This window comes from Pan paniscus, chromosome 4 (assembly GCF_029289425.2).
Source record: "Pan paniscus chromosome 4, NHGRI_mPanPan1-v2.0_pri, whole genome shotgun sequence".
Lineage (NCBI taxonomy): Eukaryota > Metazoa > Chordata > Mammalia > Primates > Hominidae > Pan > Pan paniscus.
Window position 1 is genome coordinate 140,901,166 of NC_073253.2, and position 18,859 is coordinate 140,920,024.

The following is an 18,859-nucleotide window of genomic DNA, read 5'->3' on the forward strand; positions in this document are numbered from 1 at the left end:
CCGTACTCTCTTCTCTATTTTCCATCCTTTTCTTTCTCCACACTTGAGTCTGGTTGTTCTCTTCTGTCCTTCAGTTTACTAATTCACTTATCAGCTGCATCTAAACTGTTTAAACTGTCCATTTAATTCTTTATTTCAGTGATTGCATTTCAAGGCTCCAAATTTTGTATTTAGATTTTTTCATAGTTTCCAATTTTCCATCAAACTTCTATATCCTGTCTTTTAATTCCTTTAACATATTAATTGCAATTGTTTTAACACTAATATCTGGATCTGCTGTGTGGTGGTTTTCACTGTCTGTTTTTATCTCTTGCTTGTTTTATTGTCTGTTTTTATATCTTGCTTGTTTTATTGTCTGTTTTTATCTCTTGTTTGTTTCTTGTTGTTTGGGTCAAATCTTCTATGGAGGAAATATTTTATTGAGTATTATATATTACACATGAGAAATGTAGAAAATATCTAAGACTCTGAAGGATGTTATCTTCCTGCAGTGTTTCAAATTATATTGATCCAATCACAGAGTGAGATCATTCAAAGTTGGACTTGAATTTCTCCAAGAACTAATCTATTTTTAATTCACCTTCACTCCTAAGATCTGAAATGAAACTTTAAAGTTTTACTAAGGACCCTCTTCCTTAGCATGCCCTGAATTCTATTTTCACCATTCTGCCTGAGGAGGATTCTTAATGCTAAATTCAGCTTCTCAGTCCCTGAGCTACTACTTTTGAAATCAACAATCATCTCAAGGAGACGAGTAGCACTGAATGCCAGGATCACCTCTACGGGATTCTCTGCTCCCTCAGATCTTTGCCCGATCCTCTCTTTCTTCATGGCTTTCTGTTTCCTTCATTCAGAATTTTTAAATGTATCATTCCACCTGTTTAGTTGTTCTCATCCAGAGTTTTGGTCAGAGACAATCTGGTTTGGCATCACCAGAAGCAGAATACTGCTAAGGTGAATTTTGAGCATATTGAATCATGCATATATATAGAGAGAGACTCAAATATATTTTTTTAATTTGGTTAAAATCTATTCAGTCATTTTCACACAATATAACAACAAGCAAACAGAAAAAAAAGTAATTTTACTTATATTCTTATAGAGGCTCTTCACGGGAAAAAAAACCTAGAACCTGAAATCTATCATGTCTTAGTTTTAACTTATTTTCTGTGATACCTCATGAAAATGACACAGACTTGGTTCCAAGATGGCTGAATAGGAACAGCTTCAGTCTACAGCTCCCAGCGTGAGCGACACAGAAGACGGGTAATTTCTGCATTTCCAACTGAGGTACTGGGTTCATCTCACTGGGGCTTGTCAGACAGTGGGTGCAGGACAGTGGGTGCGGCCCACCGAGCGTGAGCCAAAGCAGGGCAAGGCATCGCCTCACCTGGGAAGCACAAGGGGTCAGGGAATTCGCTTTCCTAGCCAAGGGAAGCTGTGACAGATGGCACCTGGAAAATCGGGTCACTCTCACTCTAATACTGTGCTTTTCCAATGGTATTAGCAAACGGCACACCAGGAGATGATATCCCGCGCCTGGCTCGGAGGGTCCCACGCCCACGGAGCCTCATTCATTACTAGCACAGCAGTCTGAGATCGAACTGCAAGACGGCAGTGAGGCTGGGGGAGAGGTGCCTGCCATTGCTGAGGCTTGAGTAGGTAAACAAAGCGGCCTGGAAGCTCGAACCGGGTGGAGCCCACTGCAGGTCAAGGAGGCCTGCCTGCCTCTGTAGACTCCACCTCTGGGGGCAAGGCATAGCCGAACAAAAGGCAGCAGAAACCTCTGCAGACATAAATGTCCCCATCTGACAGCTTTGAATAGAGTAGTGGTTCTCCCAGCACGGAGTCTGAGATTGGAGAACAGTCAGAATGCCTCTTCAAGTGGGTCCCTGATCCCCGAGTAGCCTAACTGGGAGGCATCCCCCAGTAGGGGCAGACTGACAGCTCACACGGCCAGGTACCCCTCTGAGATGAAGCTTCCAGAGGAATGATCAGGCAGCAACATTTGTTGTTCAGCAATATTCGCTGTTCTGCAGCCTCTGCTGCTGATACCCAGGCAAACAGGGTCTGGAGTGGACCTTCACAAACTCCAACAGACCTGCAGCTGAGGGTCCTGACTGTTAAAAGGAAAACTAACAAACAGAAAGGACATCCACACCAAAACCCCATCTGCACGTCACCAACATCAAAGACCAAGGTAGATAAAACCACAAAGATGGGGGAAAAACAGAGCAGAAAAGCTGAAAATTCTAAAAATCAGACTGCCTCTCCCCCTCCAAAGGAACGCAGCTCCTCACCAGCAATGGAACAAAGCTGGATGGAGAATGACTTTGACGAGTTGAGAGAAGAAGGCTTCAGAAGATCAAACTTCTAAGAGCTAAAGGAGGAAGTTTGAACCCATCGCAAAGAAGCTAAAAACCATGGAAAAAGTTTAGACAGATGGCTAACCAAAATAACCAGTGTTGAGAAGTCCTTAAAAGACCTGATGGAGCTGAAAACCATGGCACGAGAACTACGTGATGAATGCACAAGCTTCAGTAGCAGAATCAATCAACTGGAAGAAAGGGTATCAGGGACTGAAGATCAAATGAAGGAAATGAAGCAAGAAGAGAAGTTTAGGAAAAAAGAATAAAAAGAAATGAACAAAGCCTCCAAGAAATATGGGACTATGTGAAAAGACCAAATCTATGTCTGATTGGCATACCTGAAAGTGACAGGGAAAATGGAACCAAGTTGGAAAACACTCTGCAGGATATTATCCAGAACTTCCACAACCTAGCAAGGCAGGCCAACATTCAAATTCAGGAAATACAGAGAACACCACAAAGATACTCCTTGAGAAGAGAGACTCCAAGACACATAACTGTCAGATTCACCAAAGTTGAAATGAAGGAGGGGGAGGAGCCAAGATGGCCGAATAGGAACAGCTCCGGTCTACAGCTCCCAGCCTGAGCTCCGCAGAAGACGGGTGATTTCTGCATTTCCATCTGAGGTACCGGGTTCATCTCACTAGGGAGTGCCAGACAGTGGGCGCAGGTCAGTGGGTGCGCGCACCGTGCGCGAGCCGAAGCAGGGCGAGGCATTGCCTCACTCGGGAAGCGCAAGGGGTCAGGGAGTTCCCTTTCCTAATCAAAGAAAGGGGTGACAGACGGCACCTGGAAAATCGGGAAAGTCGGGTCACTCCCACCCGAATACTGCGCTTTTCTGACGGGCTTAAAAAACGGCACACCACGAGATTATATGCCCCACCTGGCTCGGAGGGTCCTACCCCACGGAGTCTTGCTGATTGCTAGCACAGCAGTCTGAGATCAAACTGCAAGGCAGCAGCGAGGCTTGGGGAGGGGCGCCCACCATTGCCCAGGTTTGCTTAGGTAAACAAAGCAGCTGGGAAGCTCGAACTGGGTGGAGCCCACCACAGCTCAAGGAGACCTGCCTGCCTCTGTAGGCTCCACCTCTGGGGGCAGGGCACAGACAAACAAAAAGACAGCAGTAACCTCTGCAGACTTAAATGTCCCTGTCTGACAGCTTTGAAGAGAGCAGTGGTTCTCCCAGCATGCAGCTGGAGATCTGAGAACGGGCAGACTGCCTCCTCAAGTGGGTCCCTGACCCCTGACCCCCGAGCAGCCTAACTGGGAGGCACCCTCCAGCAGGGTCACACTGACACCTCACACTGCAGGGTACTCCAACAGACCTGCAGCTGAGGGTCCTGTCTGTTAGAAGGAAAACTAACAAACAGAAAGGACATCCACACCAAAAACCCATCTGTACATCACCATCATCAAAGACTAAAAGTAGATAAAACCAAAAGGATGGGGAAAAAACAGAACAGAAAAACTGGAGACTCTAAAAATCAGAGCGCCTCTCCTCCTCCAAAGGAACGCAGCTCCTCACCAGCAACGGAACGAAGCTGGACGGAGAATGACTTTGACGAGCTGAGAGAAGAAGGCTTCAGACGATCAAATTACTCTGAGCTACAGGAGGACATTCAAACCAAAGGCAAAGAAGTTGAAAACTTTGAAAAAAATTTAGAAGAATGTATAACTAGAATAACCAATACAGAGAAGTGCTTAAAGGAGCTGATGGAGCTGAAAACCAAGGCTCGAGAACTACGTGAAGAATGCAGAAGCCTCAGGAGCCGATGTGATCAACTGGAAGAAAGGGTATCAGCAATGGAAGATGAAATGAATGAAATGAAGCGAGAAGGAAAGTTTAGAGAAAAAAGAATAAAAAGAAACGAGCAAAGCCTCCAAGAAATATGGGACTATGTGAAAAGACCAAATCTACGTCTGATTGGTGTACCTGAAAGTGATGGGGAGAATGGAACCAAGTTGGAAAACACTCTGCAGCATATTATCCAGGAGAATTTCCCCAATCTAGCAAGGCAGGCCAATGTTCAGATTCAGGAAATACAGAGAATGCCACAAAGATACTCCTCGAGAAGAGCAACTCCAAGACACATAATTGTCAGATTCACCAAAGTTGAAATGAAGGAAAAAATGTTAAGGGCAGCCAGAGAGAAAGGTCGGGTTACCCTCAAAGGGAAACCCATCAGACTAACAGCAGATCTCTCGGCAGAAACCCTACAAGCCAGAAGAGAGTGGGGACCAATATTCAACATTCTTAAAGAAAAGAATTTTCAACCCAGAATTTCATATCCAGCCAAACTAAGCTTCATAAGTGAAGGAGAAATAAAATACTTTACAGACAAGCAAATGCTGAGAGATTTTGTCACCACCAGGCCTGCCCTAAAAGAGCTCCTGAAGGAAGCACTAAACATGGAAAGGAACAACTGGTATCAGCAGCTGCAATAACAGGCCAAAATGTAAAGATCATCGAGACTAGGAAGAAACTGCATCAACTAACGAGCAAAATAACCAGCTAACATCATAATGACAGGATCAAATTCACACATAACACTATTAACTTTAAATGTAAATGGACTAAATGCTCCAATTAAAAGACACAGACTGGCAAACTGGATAACGAGTCAAGACCCATCAGTGTGCTGTATTCAGGAAACCCATCTCACGTGCAGAGACACACATAGGCTCAAAATAAAAGCATGGAGGAAGATCTACCAAGCCAATGGAAAACAAAAAAAGGCAGGGGTTGCAATCCTAGTCTCTGATAAAACAGACTTTAAACCAACAAAGATCAAAAGAGACAAAGAAGGCCATTACATAATGGTAAAGGGATCAATTCAACAAGAAGAGCTAACTATCCTAAATATATATGCACCCAATACAGGAGCACCCAGATTCATAAAGCAAGTCCTGAGTGACCTACAAAGAGACTTAGACTCCCACACAATAATAATGGGAGACTTTAACACCCCACTGTCAATATTAGACAGATCAACGAGACAGAAAGTCAACAAGGATACCCAGGAATTGAACTCAGCTCTGCACCAAGCGGACCTAATAGACATCTACAGAACCCTCCACCCCAAACCAACAGAATATACATTTTTTTCAGCACCACACCACACCTATTCCAAAATTGACCACATAGTTGGAAGTAAAGCTCTCCTCAGCAAATGTAAAAGAACAGAAATTATAACAAACTATCTCTCAGACCACAGTGTAATCAAACTAGAACTCAGGATTAAGAATCTCACTCAAAACCGCTCAACTACATGGAAATTGAACAACCTGCTCCTGAATGACTATTGGGTACATAATGAAATGAAGGCAGAAATAAAGATGTTCTTTGAAACCAACGAGAACAAAGACACAACATACCAGAATCTCTGGGACACATTCAAAGCAGTGTGTAGAGGGAAATTTATAGCACTAAATGCCCACAAGAGAAAGCAGGAAAGATCCAAAATTGACACCCTAACATCACAATTAAAAGAACTAGAAGAGCAAGAGCAAACACATTCAAAAGCTAGCAGAAGGCAAGAAATAACTAAAATCAGAGCAGAACTGAAGGAAATAGAGACACAAAAAACCCTTCAAAAAATCACTGGATCCAGGAGCTGGTTTTTTGAAAGGATCAACAAAATTGATAGACCGCTAGCAAGACTAATAAAGAAAAAAAGAGAGAAGAATCAAACAGATGCAATAAAAAATGATAAAGGGGATATCACCACCGATCCCACAAAAATACAAACTACCATCAGAGAATACTACAAACACCTCTAGCAAATAAACTAGAAAATCTAGAAGAAATGGATAAATTCCTGGACACATACACCCTCCCAAGACTAAACCAGGAAGAACTCGAATCCCTGAATAGACCAATAACAGGCTCTGAAATTGAGGCAATAATTGATAGCTTACCAGCCAAAAAAAGTCCAGGATAGATGGATTCACAGCCGAATTCTACCAGATGTACAAGGAGGAGCTGGTACCATTCCTTCTGAAAATATTCCAATCAACAGAAAAACAGGGAATCCTCCCTAACTCATTTTATGGGGCCAGCATCATCCTGATAACAAAACCTGGAAGAGACACAACAAAAAAAGAGAATTTTAGACCAATATCCCTGATGAACATTGATGCAAAAATCCTCAATAAAATACTGGCAAACCAAATCCAGCAGCACTTCAAAAAGCTTATCCACCATGATCAACCGGGCTTCAGCCCTGGGATGCAAGACTGGTTCAACATACGCAAATCAATAAATGTAATCCAGCATATAAGCAGAAACAAAGACAAAAACCACATGATTATCTCAATAGATGCAGAAAAGGCCTTTGACAAAATTCAACACCACTTCAGGCTAAAAACTCTCCATAAATTAGGTATTGATGGGAGGTATCTCAAAATAATAAGAGCTATTTATGACAAACCCACAGCCAATATCATACTGAATGGGCAAAAACTGGAAGCATTCCCTTTGAAAACTGGCACAAGACAGGGATGCCCTCTCTCACCACTCCTATTCAACATAGTGTTGGAAATTCTGGCCAGGGCAATCAGGCAGGAGAAGGAAATAAAGGGTATTCAATTAGGAAAAGAGGAAGTCAAATTGTGCCTGTTTGCAGAAGACATGATTGTATATGTAGAAAACCCCATCGTCTCAGCCCAAAATCTCCTTAAGCTGATAGGCAACTTCAGCAAAGTATCAGGATACAAAGTCAGTATGCAAAAATCACAAGCATTCTTAAACACCAATAACAGACAAACAGAGAGCCAAATCATGAGTGAACTCCCATTCACAATTGCTTCAAAGAGAATAAAATACCTAGGAATCCAACTTACAAGGGATGTGAAGGACCTCTTCAAGGAGAACTACAAACCACTGCTCAATGAAATAAAAGAGGACACAAATAAATGGAAGAACATTCCATGCTCATGGATAGGAAGAATCAATATCATGAAAATGGCCGTACTGCCCAAGGTAATTTATAGATGCAATGCCATCCCCATCAAGCTACCAATGACTTTCTTCACAGAATTGGAAAAAACTACTTTAAAGTTCATGTGGAACAAAAAAGAGCCCGCATTGCCAAGACAATTCTAAGCCAAAAGAACAAAGCTGGAGGCATCATGCTACCTGACTTCAAACTATACTACAAGGCTACAGTAACCAAAACAGCATGGTACTGGTACCAAAACAGAGATATAGACCAATGGAACAGAATACAGCCCTCAGAAATAATACCACACATCTACAACCATCTGATCTTTGACAAACCTGACACAAACAAGAAATGGGGAAAGGATTCCATATTTAATAAATGGTGCTGGGAAAACTGGCAAGCCATATGTAGAAAGCTGATGCTGAATCCCTTCCTTACACCTTATACAAAAATTAATTCAAGATGCATTAAAGACTTAAATCTTAGACCTAAAACCATAAAAACCCTAGAAGAAAACCTAGGCAATACCATTCAGGACATAGGCATGGCCAAGGACTTCATGTATAAAACACCAAAAGCAATGGCAACAAAAGACAAAATTGATAAATGGGATCTAATTAAATTAAAGAGCTTCTGCACAGCAAAAGAAAACTACCATCAGAGTGAACAGGCAACCTACAGAATGGGAGAAAAATTTTGCAATCTACTCAACTGACAAAAGGCTAATATCCAGAATCTACAAAGAACTCAAACAAATTTACAAGAAAAAAACAAACAACCCCATCACAAAGTGGGCGAAGGAGATGAACAGACACTTCTCAAAAGAAGACATTTATGCAGCCAACAGACACATGAAAAAATGCTCATCATCACTGGCCGTCAGAGAAATGCACATCAAAACCACAGTGAGATAACATCTCACACCAGTTAGAATGGCAATCATTAAAAAGTCAGGAAACAACAGGTGCTGGAGAGGATGTGGAGAAATAGGAATGCTTTTACACTGTTGGTCAGACTGTAAACTAGCTCAATCATTGTGGAAGACAGTGTGGCGATTCCTCAAGGATCTAGAACTAGAAATATCATTTGACCCAGCCATCCCATTACTGGGTATATACCCAAAGGATTATAAATCATGTTACTATAAAGACCCATGCACACGTATGTTCATTGCGGCACTATTCACAGTAGCAAAGACTTGGAATCAACCCAAATGTCCATCAATAATAGACTGGATTCAGAAAATGTGGCACATATACACCATGGAATACTATGCAGCCATAAAAAATCATAAGTTCATGTCCTTTGTAGGGACATGGATGAAGCTGGAAACCATCATTCTCAGCAAACTATCGCAAGGACAAAAAACCAAACACCGCATGTTCTCATTCATAGGTGGAAATTGAACAATGAGAACACCTGGACACAGGAAGGGGAACATCACACACCAGGGCCTGTCGTGGGGTGGGGGGAGGGGGGAGGGATAGCATTAGGAGATATATCTAATGTAAATGACGAGTTAATGGGTGCAGCACACCAACATGGTACATGTATACATAAGTAACAAACCTGCACATTGTGCACATGTACCCTAGAACTTAAAGTATGATAAAAAATAAATAAATAAATAGAATGACACAGACTCTCTGTTCTTAGTCTCCTTAGCCTATCTTACATGTTTATTTGGAAGATTAATTAGAACACATAGACAAAAGCATCTAGTACAGTGCCTGGAACATGCTCATTACTTCATAAATATTAGTTTAATTATAATTTGTAGAAATAAGAAAGTATTCATTTTTTATTTTGCTATTCAAAATTTTATTGCTGGACTTGCTGGAAGGAAAGGGGTCAAACAGATAATAATAATAATAATAATAATAATAGCTGATTCAATAGAATTCTCAGCATGCATGAAAGGATTTAGTGTTAGTTTAAGGATTCTGGTACATAATTACACTATTCTTTCCCTTAAAATGGATCCAATTGTGAATTTTGTTAAAATAGAAAATCAACGTGAGAAGAAAAGTTTTCAAAAAAATAAATAAATAGGCATGCTCAGATGTGAAAATTACTGGATGACTCTACCTGCTGGCCTCAACAAGGATACATTAGCTGAAAGTGAAATGAGGATCGTGGCTCATGCCTGTAATCCCAGCACTTTGGGAGGCTGAGGTGGGCAGATCACGAGGTCAGGAGTTCGAGACGATCCTGGCTAACATGGAGAAAGCCTGTCTTCACTTAAAATACAAAAAATTAGCCGGGCATGGTGGCACGCACCTGCGGTCCTAGCTACTCGGGAGGTTGAGGCAAGAGAATCGCTTGAACCCGGGAGACAGAGGTTGCAGTGAGCCAAGATCGCACAACTGCACTCCAGCCTGGGCAACGGAGCAAGACTCCGTCTCAAAAAAAAGAAAGAAAGTGAAATGAGCCCTTAAGTGCTAACGAATACATCAGGCACAAACTCTGGACTCCTCAAATGTTGACTCTGCCTCAGGGACAGGCATCCAAGGTTACTTCTCCAAAAGGGAGACAAAGACTCAAAAAGACTAATTTTTGCTCATGAATTCTCTATGATGGGTTAAGCATTCCACAGTCATTATCTTTCTGCATCCTCTCAAAATCTCAATAGTAGAGGTATCATTATTCCCCCATCTCATCCCGTATTCTATGAGTCATATAAATAACATGCTCATAGATGTCATATAACTTACCAAATCACATAGTCAGTGTGCTACAGACAATTCAGTTAACATATTGAGTACCTCTTGTGTGCCTGGCAATGTGTTAGGCCCTGAGGCTACAATAGTGAACAAAACATGTCTCTGCAAAAAAGATAAGCCAATGGCCACGCTCTAAAATCATCTCCTTTTATTATAAGATGTTAATGTGACAAGTGTTAGGACTATGAAGAAAAAAATGTTAAAGGAGGAAGAGTGAAAGCAAAACCATAAGGCAGAAAATGTGGTCAAAGAGTAGCCTTGTACCCCACCAAGGTCCATTCCCTGCATAGACCCAGCCCTAGACCCCTCCTGAAATTCATACTCAGTTCTGCACTTAATGGAGCATGCATTTCCATTGAGATGCAACATGTGATAGGATCTGGATGTGTGTCCCTCCAAATCTCATGCTGAAATGTGATTCCCAGTTTTGGAGGTGGGGCCTAGTGGAAAGTATTAGATGACTGGGGCAGATCTCTCATGAATGACTTAGTGCCATCCCCTTGGTGATGAGTGAGTACTTGCTCAGTTAGTTCACATGAGATCTGGTTGTTTAAAAGAATCTGGGACCTCTCTCTCACTCTCTCTCTCTCTAGCTCCCTCTCTCGCCACGGGATATGTCAGCTCCTCCTTTGCCTTCCGTCATGACTGAAAGCTTCCTAAGACCTCACCAGAAGCAGAGCCGATGCTGCTGCCATGATTCCTGTACAGTCCGCAGAACCACGAGCCAAAATAAACCTATTTTCCTTATAAATTACCCAGTCTCAGGCATTCCTTCATCACAATGCAAACTAACACAACATATAAATCAATAAATAAGCTAGATAGTTACAGAGTAAGGGCTAAGAAAAAATAAAACAGAGTAGTGGGACACAGAGTAACTGGAAAGGGGGTACTTTAGGTACTGTGTTTCAGAAAAGCCTCCATGAAGATGTGGCATTTAAGCTGAAATTGGGAAGATGGGAAGTTCGAGGCAGATGCATGAGAACTCAAGACAGAAAGAGCTCAGCACACTGGGAAAATGAACCTACAGCAGAGGGAGCAAAGGAGAGTCTGACCTAAGAGGAGGCTGGAGTTAGGGAAGGGTCGGATCACACGCAAAGTGGTAGGGCTATGGCACAGACTTCAAGGTCAGCAAGCTGGTGCCCATCTCACTCTCCAGCTGGTAATAACATACTGTTATTCTCTAGATCACAGAGACTACTCACCAATAGCCCAGGCACTGGGGCAGAATCAAGTCCAGCACCATTATCTCATTGATTCCATCTGGAACTTGGCAGCTGGTTCCTTTTCACTTCAGTTCACAGTCAGAAACTTCCTTGTCCCCATTTTCCCCTTTCATACCCTGTGTGTACATTTATTTCACCATATCGGACTATAATTCCATTTTAAGGCAGACTCCACAAAAACTATCACAGTGCTCTACACACAGTAGGTGTTCAACAAATGTTAGCTAAGTTGATTATCAAAAGCAGACATGGACCTAGCAGCTGGAAAGTTGGAATATTCAAAACTGTAGGCTGGTAGGAGTCAAGAAGTAAAGGACTCTCCTAGCTTAGAATGGGATGTGGGGAAGGCGTGGTGGGAAAGGGACTCACTGGCATGCCTTCCCTGTTTGCTTCTTTGAATTGCTTCCGTCACTTGTACTTACCCTTAAGCTTTGTGGAGGGAGATATGGACCTCAGAATGTGGCCTCTGGCCACCCAGCCTCATGTAAATGCACTATTGATTTTTCCAGAAAGAGCAATTCAAAGAAAAGGAAAAATACATTTTTACTGTTATGAATAGCGTAATACAACTTCATTTAACATTGTAATTGAATACTTACAATTTTTTTAAATTGTATATTTAGTATTGAAATATGGTGAGTCTATGTGGGAAGGGATAGAAAAGGGTAGCAGGGGAGTACTTAATGCCTAGAAAAAGACCTACAATGCAAAATAATAATCATCACAACTCTAATATTAATAATAGTAACAGTGGCTACCGTATATTGAGCTACAGTGTCAAAGGGATTGAGCACTTTATCATTTTCACCTCTGCTTATAAAATTGCCATGAGGATGATTACTCCATTTTGAAGGTAATGGGAAACTCAGGTTCATGGAGGCTGTCTTTTGCCTAAGGATTCATAGTGAAGGATGAGCAAGGTCAGGAATCACAGGTTTCTCTGGAGGACAGCACAGTGGTTACAAGTATGGCCTTTGGAGTCAACAGAAGAGACATCCTGGGAAACATGCCTTCCCTAATCTTTTTGTGTTTCTTTTCTAAATTATGAAGGTGTTGAATTCCATCATCTCCACAGCCCTTTCTAGCTCAATGCTCCAAATTGTCACAATCCAGCCCAAGGCAGGACCACACTACTGTGTCTTTCTTTCTTATTCTCATCCTCCTACATCAGCTCCTGGCTCCTCCTCCTAACCCTCTAGGCAGAATAAAGCCCAAAAGTAAATTCAAGGAGACAGCTTATTCCTATATTCTATTACTGACAGGGAAGACTGAGAAAAAATGCACTCACTCAATGGCTCCAGCAGTAACAGCAGTGCTTTCTAAGCCACCAAAAGGACTCTTGAAATAAAGAATTAATGGACGCCAGAACAAGCATCAGGCCTATTGGTGCCAATGGGGTTCTGCATGCATAATTTAGTGTTATACTCTCAACTATGAAATATCTTTGGGCAACAGCCTACATTTCCTTTGAACAACATGAATCTTCAGAAGAAATAGGAACAGGAGAAGGGAGAACAGTGTCAAAAGCACTATACGAAAGAAGATATCAAAAATGCATCTGAAGAGTTTGAATAAAATTGTCTCAAAAAATATAAAACTGGGAAAAAAGCAGTATTTCTAAATTAATATATTACCTCTTGAAGTATGTATGTGTAATGAACTAAATAAACACTATTTGTAGATCGGCAACTATAGTATTTCGTCTACAGACTTAGAAGTATATATGTTCAATTGAACCAAAACTTTGTTTTAAAAATCTTATTCTTTTTGGAGAAAGTGCAGCATCACCTAATTCAAGATTGCCTTACATTGGGGCATATGAGGTAAAATAGCAGGTGCTAGCCTCAATCTTACTGCTTAGGTTACAAAACTGTTCTTGAATGCCTTCCTTATGTCAGGCATCAAGCTAGTTTCTGGAAATAGAAAAAGGTACAAAACACTCTAGAATAGTGATTTCCAGCAAATGTTTGAGTAAAAGCATTGTCTGCCTTAACTTTGACTTTCATATATGTATACAATGCCTGCTTTTCCTTACGTTTCAGTAAGCATACGGTCTCTTTTGGCACCAGCTTAATGGTATGCTATGTATCTTTTATTTGCGCCAAGTCTTACTCAACTCTGTGCAGCACTGCATGACCCACTTAACTATAAATTAGAACAGATGTGACTTTACCCACATGAAGCCTCAGTTACAGCAAAAATCAGTTCACACATTATTATCAATCATTTGACAGCTCACTTCTGCTAGGGATGCTGGTTGAGATCCACTGCCTGGAAGTATTCAAATAGAAGAATGGACCCTGTCACTGTATGATTCAGTGGAAACCTCTAAACCAAAGGTACTTCCTCCACTGGCCTGTCACAATGCCTGGGATTCACACCGTGGACATGATTCCAGGACGTTAAAAACAAACAAGCCATTTAAAAAAAAAAAAAAAAAAAAAAAAACATGTTATGCTTGCAAGTGCCATTTAGAAGGGAAAATACATTAGCCACCTGAGAATAAGTTATTCTAAACAGCATGTAGTCAACAAGCTAAGAGAAAAGGTTCTGCAAGAATGTGACCCAGGATGCTGCTGGGTGAGTTAGGATTGAGGAAATAATATAAAAAAATAGATTATATTTTCTCAAGAAAAGAGGGCCCTGCCCTGGAGATAATAAACATCTCAGAACAGTGTAAAGAATAAACAGAGCATGGCCAAAGGACAGATGAGCAGAGCCTGAATTGGCACTCTGCTTAGTACATAGTTTTGTCAAGAAATGCCTAAGCTAGTTGAATATACAGGATTCTGTTTCCAAATCATTTTTCCCCAGCTATAATTTAATATCTCGGGGTCCAATGCAGGCACTTGTCTAGATCAATAGCCCACTGTGAACAGATCTTGACAGCTGCTGTTTTTCACCCTAACATGATGCTGGTGAAATCTCAAGCAGAGACATGGGCCAACCATTCCTAGCTATCAGCCATCCGTTCTTTGGCAACAAGTAAAGAAATCATACAGAAAACCAGAGAGACATGAGATCAAAGGAGCAAAATGATTGACTAAGACTGGATTCGCATAAGAGAAAAACTGTCTCCCAAATGTTATTGTGGAAGCTCATTTTGGCCAAATGCATTGCTTTACTGATCCATTCCATTTCTTGGCTTCTCTCCCACACCCTTAAGTCTCCTGTTCAGTACTTGCTGGATTACAGTGCAGGGAGAAAGAAAAGGGCAATGCTCTTTGGTAAGCAGCTATTTTGTCTTTGCTATAGTTTGAATGCCCCCTTCAAAACTCATGTTGAAACTTCAACCTCAATGTGGCAGTATTGAGAGGTAGGGCTGTGAAGAGGCAATTGGATCATGAGGGCTTTGTCCTCATTAATGGATTAATTCACTCATGGATTAATGGGTTAATGGATTAATGGGTTGTCATAGGAGGGGAATTGGTGGCTTTATGAGAAAAAGAAGAGAAATCTGAGCTAGCATGTGAACAGGCTCAGCCCCATTGTCTGTAATTCTCTGAGCCACCTTGGGACTCTACAGAGAGTCACCACCAGCAAAAAGGCTCTTACGAGATGCGGCCCTTCACCCTTTGACTTCTCAGCCTCCATAACTTTAGAAATAAATTTCCTTTTCTTTATAAATTGCCCAGTTTCAGGTATTCTGTGATAAGCAACAGAAGACAGACCAAGACAGTCTTCAAACCAGAAGTACAGATTCTACACCTGTAATCGACAGTGAAAATATAATGGCTTCTCATTCTTTTTTAGGTTTTCTAAATTATTATTATTCACAGAAGACTCATTGAATGGCTTCTGATTCTCATGGAATTTCAGAAATGGTCTTCAAAAGAAATGAGAGAATCAGTAAATCTATAGATATGTGACATGCTGAGGGAAGTGCAATGTATGAAGAAGCCATGGATCATTTTCTCAAAGAGTTACCTTCTAGCTAGAGAACCAAGATGCAAGAATGACAAATGTGCAGCACACAGGCCTCTTCTCACCTCACCTGCCCCATGACAGACAATACTATTGATCATGGTGTCCTTTCCTACCAAGCTCACATGCAACCTCAAATTCCTTTCCAGCATAGCACTTCAATAGTTGCTATCCATCTTTCAAAGTTAGAACATGATTTGAGATATATTTGCCATCTCTGGTCACAATTGAAGAGAAACAGTAACTGCATATTACCACCAGATATTCATGTAAAAAGCCCAGTTTTGTGGTACAAGCAGTAAGGCAGCAGGAATTCAGGGGAAGCTTCACGGAGGAAGGGACTTATACTGGCTATGGACATTCACGCAGAATTTAAAAGAGAAATAGTGAATTTGGTAGTGAAACAACTACTTTTAAAAAGTATTTATTTATACACCCCCTAAAATAATCTAATGTGTCTCCATTAATAAGTCTTTATTAATATGTGCCACACCAGCATTAGTGATTAGGAGGATGGGTCTTGAAAGCAAGGTAGATCTGAATCCTAACCCCGACTTCATCACTGAATGTCTGGGAGACCTTGGGCCAGTTAACCAGCATCTCTAAATTTCCTCATTTGTAAAATTGGCAAGTAACAGAACCCAATGCATAGTGTTATTCCGAGGACTAACTGAAGAGATTCCTATAATGTGCTCAGCAGTGCGCCCATTATCATTATTTTTAGAGATTTTTAGGTCATTCTATTTTATCCTGGCTAGGGACATCTGTTCCTCAAGGCATTTTCCATACCAGAATACATCAAGGTAGAATGAAACAACAATGGTCTAGAAATTAGACAGATGTGTCATTAAATCCAGGCCTCATCATTTGCTAGATGTGTAAGCTGAGTAAGTTACTTCTGTAAACTCTACTACTTCATTTGTAAAATGAAGGAAATATTGAAGAATGTAAATAAGTCATATAGAGGAAGTGCTGGTAAATTGTTGTTCCTTGGTACATGGTAATTCTTTTTATATACATTATTGTGTCCAGGTTTTCTTCTCTGAATTTTTGAAAACAGATATTGACAGGCTTTTGAAATTTGAAATCCTCAATTGTTTCTCTGCTTTAGATCTGCTTTTATTTGTTGTAAAACCTTGGATTCTAAAAAATAATTGTGCTTTCTCCTTTCCATTTGAGCAAGCAAGAACAAGACTATACTAAGAAGCAGAATGAAGAAGGCCATCAGAACCTTAGCACCCAAGGTTTCTTTCTTCCTGGCTCCTGTTGCCCTCCAAATGAGGATTTTCTCTTCTTGAATTGAAATGCAAATTGTATATGACTCTAAAGATCCTTTATCTGACAGATCTGAGGAACACAGCTCTTCTCTGCTATCTGTGGGGTGGGCCACTTCTCTTAACTCTAAAGCTCCTGCTTTTTTAATCTAACTCTTTGAGCCAGCAAAGGAATGCACCCCGCCCCCCACTGCCCAACATTGTCCTTTCTGCAGTGAAAGCTCTCACTGTAGCCTTTAACCCAATGGGCTTCAAGGTGGCTCTGGCAAAACCACTTTGACAGGTGCATAGAGTAGCTCTGTCTCCATTTATACCTTTTCCTTTCAGTGTAGCACTGCCTCTCCAGCAGTAACTCCAGCACGGCTTTGCTGAAGTGGACTCCTGCTACAAGGAATGGTCCTGAGATCCATATCTCATTTCACAGCAGCTGCCAAGGAGCTGTCAGAAGCTGGTTCTTATGGCCACAGGTCAGATTTAAAGCTGTGACCTCAAGGAGATGCACATGCTTCCTATCCCATTAAAAGTAGCTTGAGCTAGACACTGGCCCCCATGGAGTCCATCAACTTTGTTTTGGTTGCTGGATTAGGGCTGCTGCTTGCATTGAGAGAAGAAGGAAAGTTGCAGTCTCTCTTAGAGACTGAGATTTCACCCAAAATATTTTTTTTCTGCTCAGCAAACACTCACCTATTTACTTCTACAAGTTAAAAAAAGAAGAGTTTTAACTCTACAATACAACCTAAGAATCTAAAGCAAGAGTCAACACAAGAGAGTTTCAGTCCCATTACGGCATCCATATCAACTACTTACTGAATGGTCTGGAAGAGCAGGTAGATTTCAATGTGAGCAGCAGAATTGACAAATCATTGGCAATCGCTGTCTGGAACACTGTGCTGAGAATGCTAAATTGGAAAGGGGGGTGGTCAATTAGCAGTCTGCTTTAGATCCAGGATTAGGAAAAGACAGCAATTATGCCATATATTTACTGACTTTACTCAATGCCATAGCCTCTAAGTCAACTTTTCTGCTTACACGTCTCCATACTTCAACCCATTCCCCATTCTGCCACCATAGTCAGTAATTTAACACTCACATCTAATCACATCATTTCTCCTATGGCTCACATTACTCTTATGAGTATGTTCCCTAGCATGGTATATAATGCCTAGCATGATGTAATGTATAATTGGGCTCTAGCCCACCTCTCCAGCCATTCCTCTTATCACTCCCCACCATAACACTATGTCCTGGTCACCCCAAATTTCTCATATTCCCTGAAATGTTGATTCTTTTTTCACATGCTGTTCTTCTCTGAAGTGGCTTTCCCTACTTACTCCACTTGTGAAATTCTATACATCTTTCAAAGCTCAATTCAAATGGCACTCCTTAGTCTCTCCATCCTGGATGCCAGGACTTTTTGTTCATATGACTATTATGGCACTTTTTATATCATAGTCATATTAATGAGAAACTTTTTTTGTAAGTAATAGAAACCAATTCAAACTGCCTTAAGAAAAAAATAGCAAATTTGTTTTTTTTTTTTAAAAAAAAAAAAAGAAAGAAAGTACTATTTATTCTCTTATGTTAACAAAAATTTGGAGATAGAGTCTTCAGACATAACTGGATCAAGACGCTCAAATTGTGTCTTCACAGCTGGCTCCTTCCAATCCAGGTATTTCTCTCCTTTATGTTGACTTAATTCTAAATGGCTGGTTTCTACTTACAGAACACTCCAGCAGCAGGTCTGCAAAAAGAGATTTCTTTCCTAATTGTTTCAATAGAAGGTCCAGATGTGAGTCTTACTTGTCTGTCTTGGATTATTTGCCCACCCTTGAAACAATCACTGTGACCAAGAAAAGTGAATTTTCTGATTCTCAAGATATGGGTCAGCTTCCACCTCTGAAGCAGGAAGGGTAAATCAACAACTCCACCCAAGCCATACAGAGCTACAATGGGAAAGACTAGCTTCACCAAAGGAAGACTGGGAGTGTTCTTTTTCAGAAAAGTGAGGATCTATTCCAGACAGGTAAAATATAACAATAACAACTGTACATACACACAAAATGGTGAGTTTTGAGTTTATATGCATCTTTTCCCCACCAAACTGAGCCCATCTCACTCATTCATAGTACCCTGTGGCACAGCGCTCAAGGACAATAGAAGGACAAGCACTTTTCCTTAGCTGTTTGGGAATGTGTAGTAGCTCCATTTAGTCCCTTGAGAACATGGTTATTAATTGTCTGTGTTTACTGAATATTTCCTCATTCTGTGAAGCAATTTATGAGTCTTGGTGCAGCTTGCAGAGACAAGCATTTCTCGAGTCCTTGCTTGACAAGCACAGAAGGAAATTTATGTGTTGTACTGTGATATGTATTATGTTTACTTGCTAATGAAATTTATCCC

At 41.0% G+C, this 18,859-nt stretch overlaps 1 protein-coding gene across 2 annotated transcripts in view; it reads right to left on the reverse strand.

Annotated features, from left to right (window-relative positions):
- Positions 1-18,859, reverse strand: part of PRELID2 (PRELI domain containing 2) — a 458,899-nt gene that overhangs the window by 271,213 nt on the left and 168,827 nt on the right. Inside the window, exon 8 of one of the 2 annotated variants that reach the window (XR_010112232.1) lies at positions 6,288-6,448. The exons of the other annotated variant lie outside the window; for it this stretch is intronic. The gene's annotated coding sequence lies outside the window, so the exon portion shown is untranslated. The remainder of the gene's footprint in view (positions 1-6,287; positions 6,449-18,859) is intronic. 2 annotated transcript variants of the gene reach the window in all.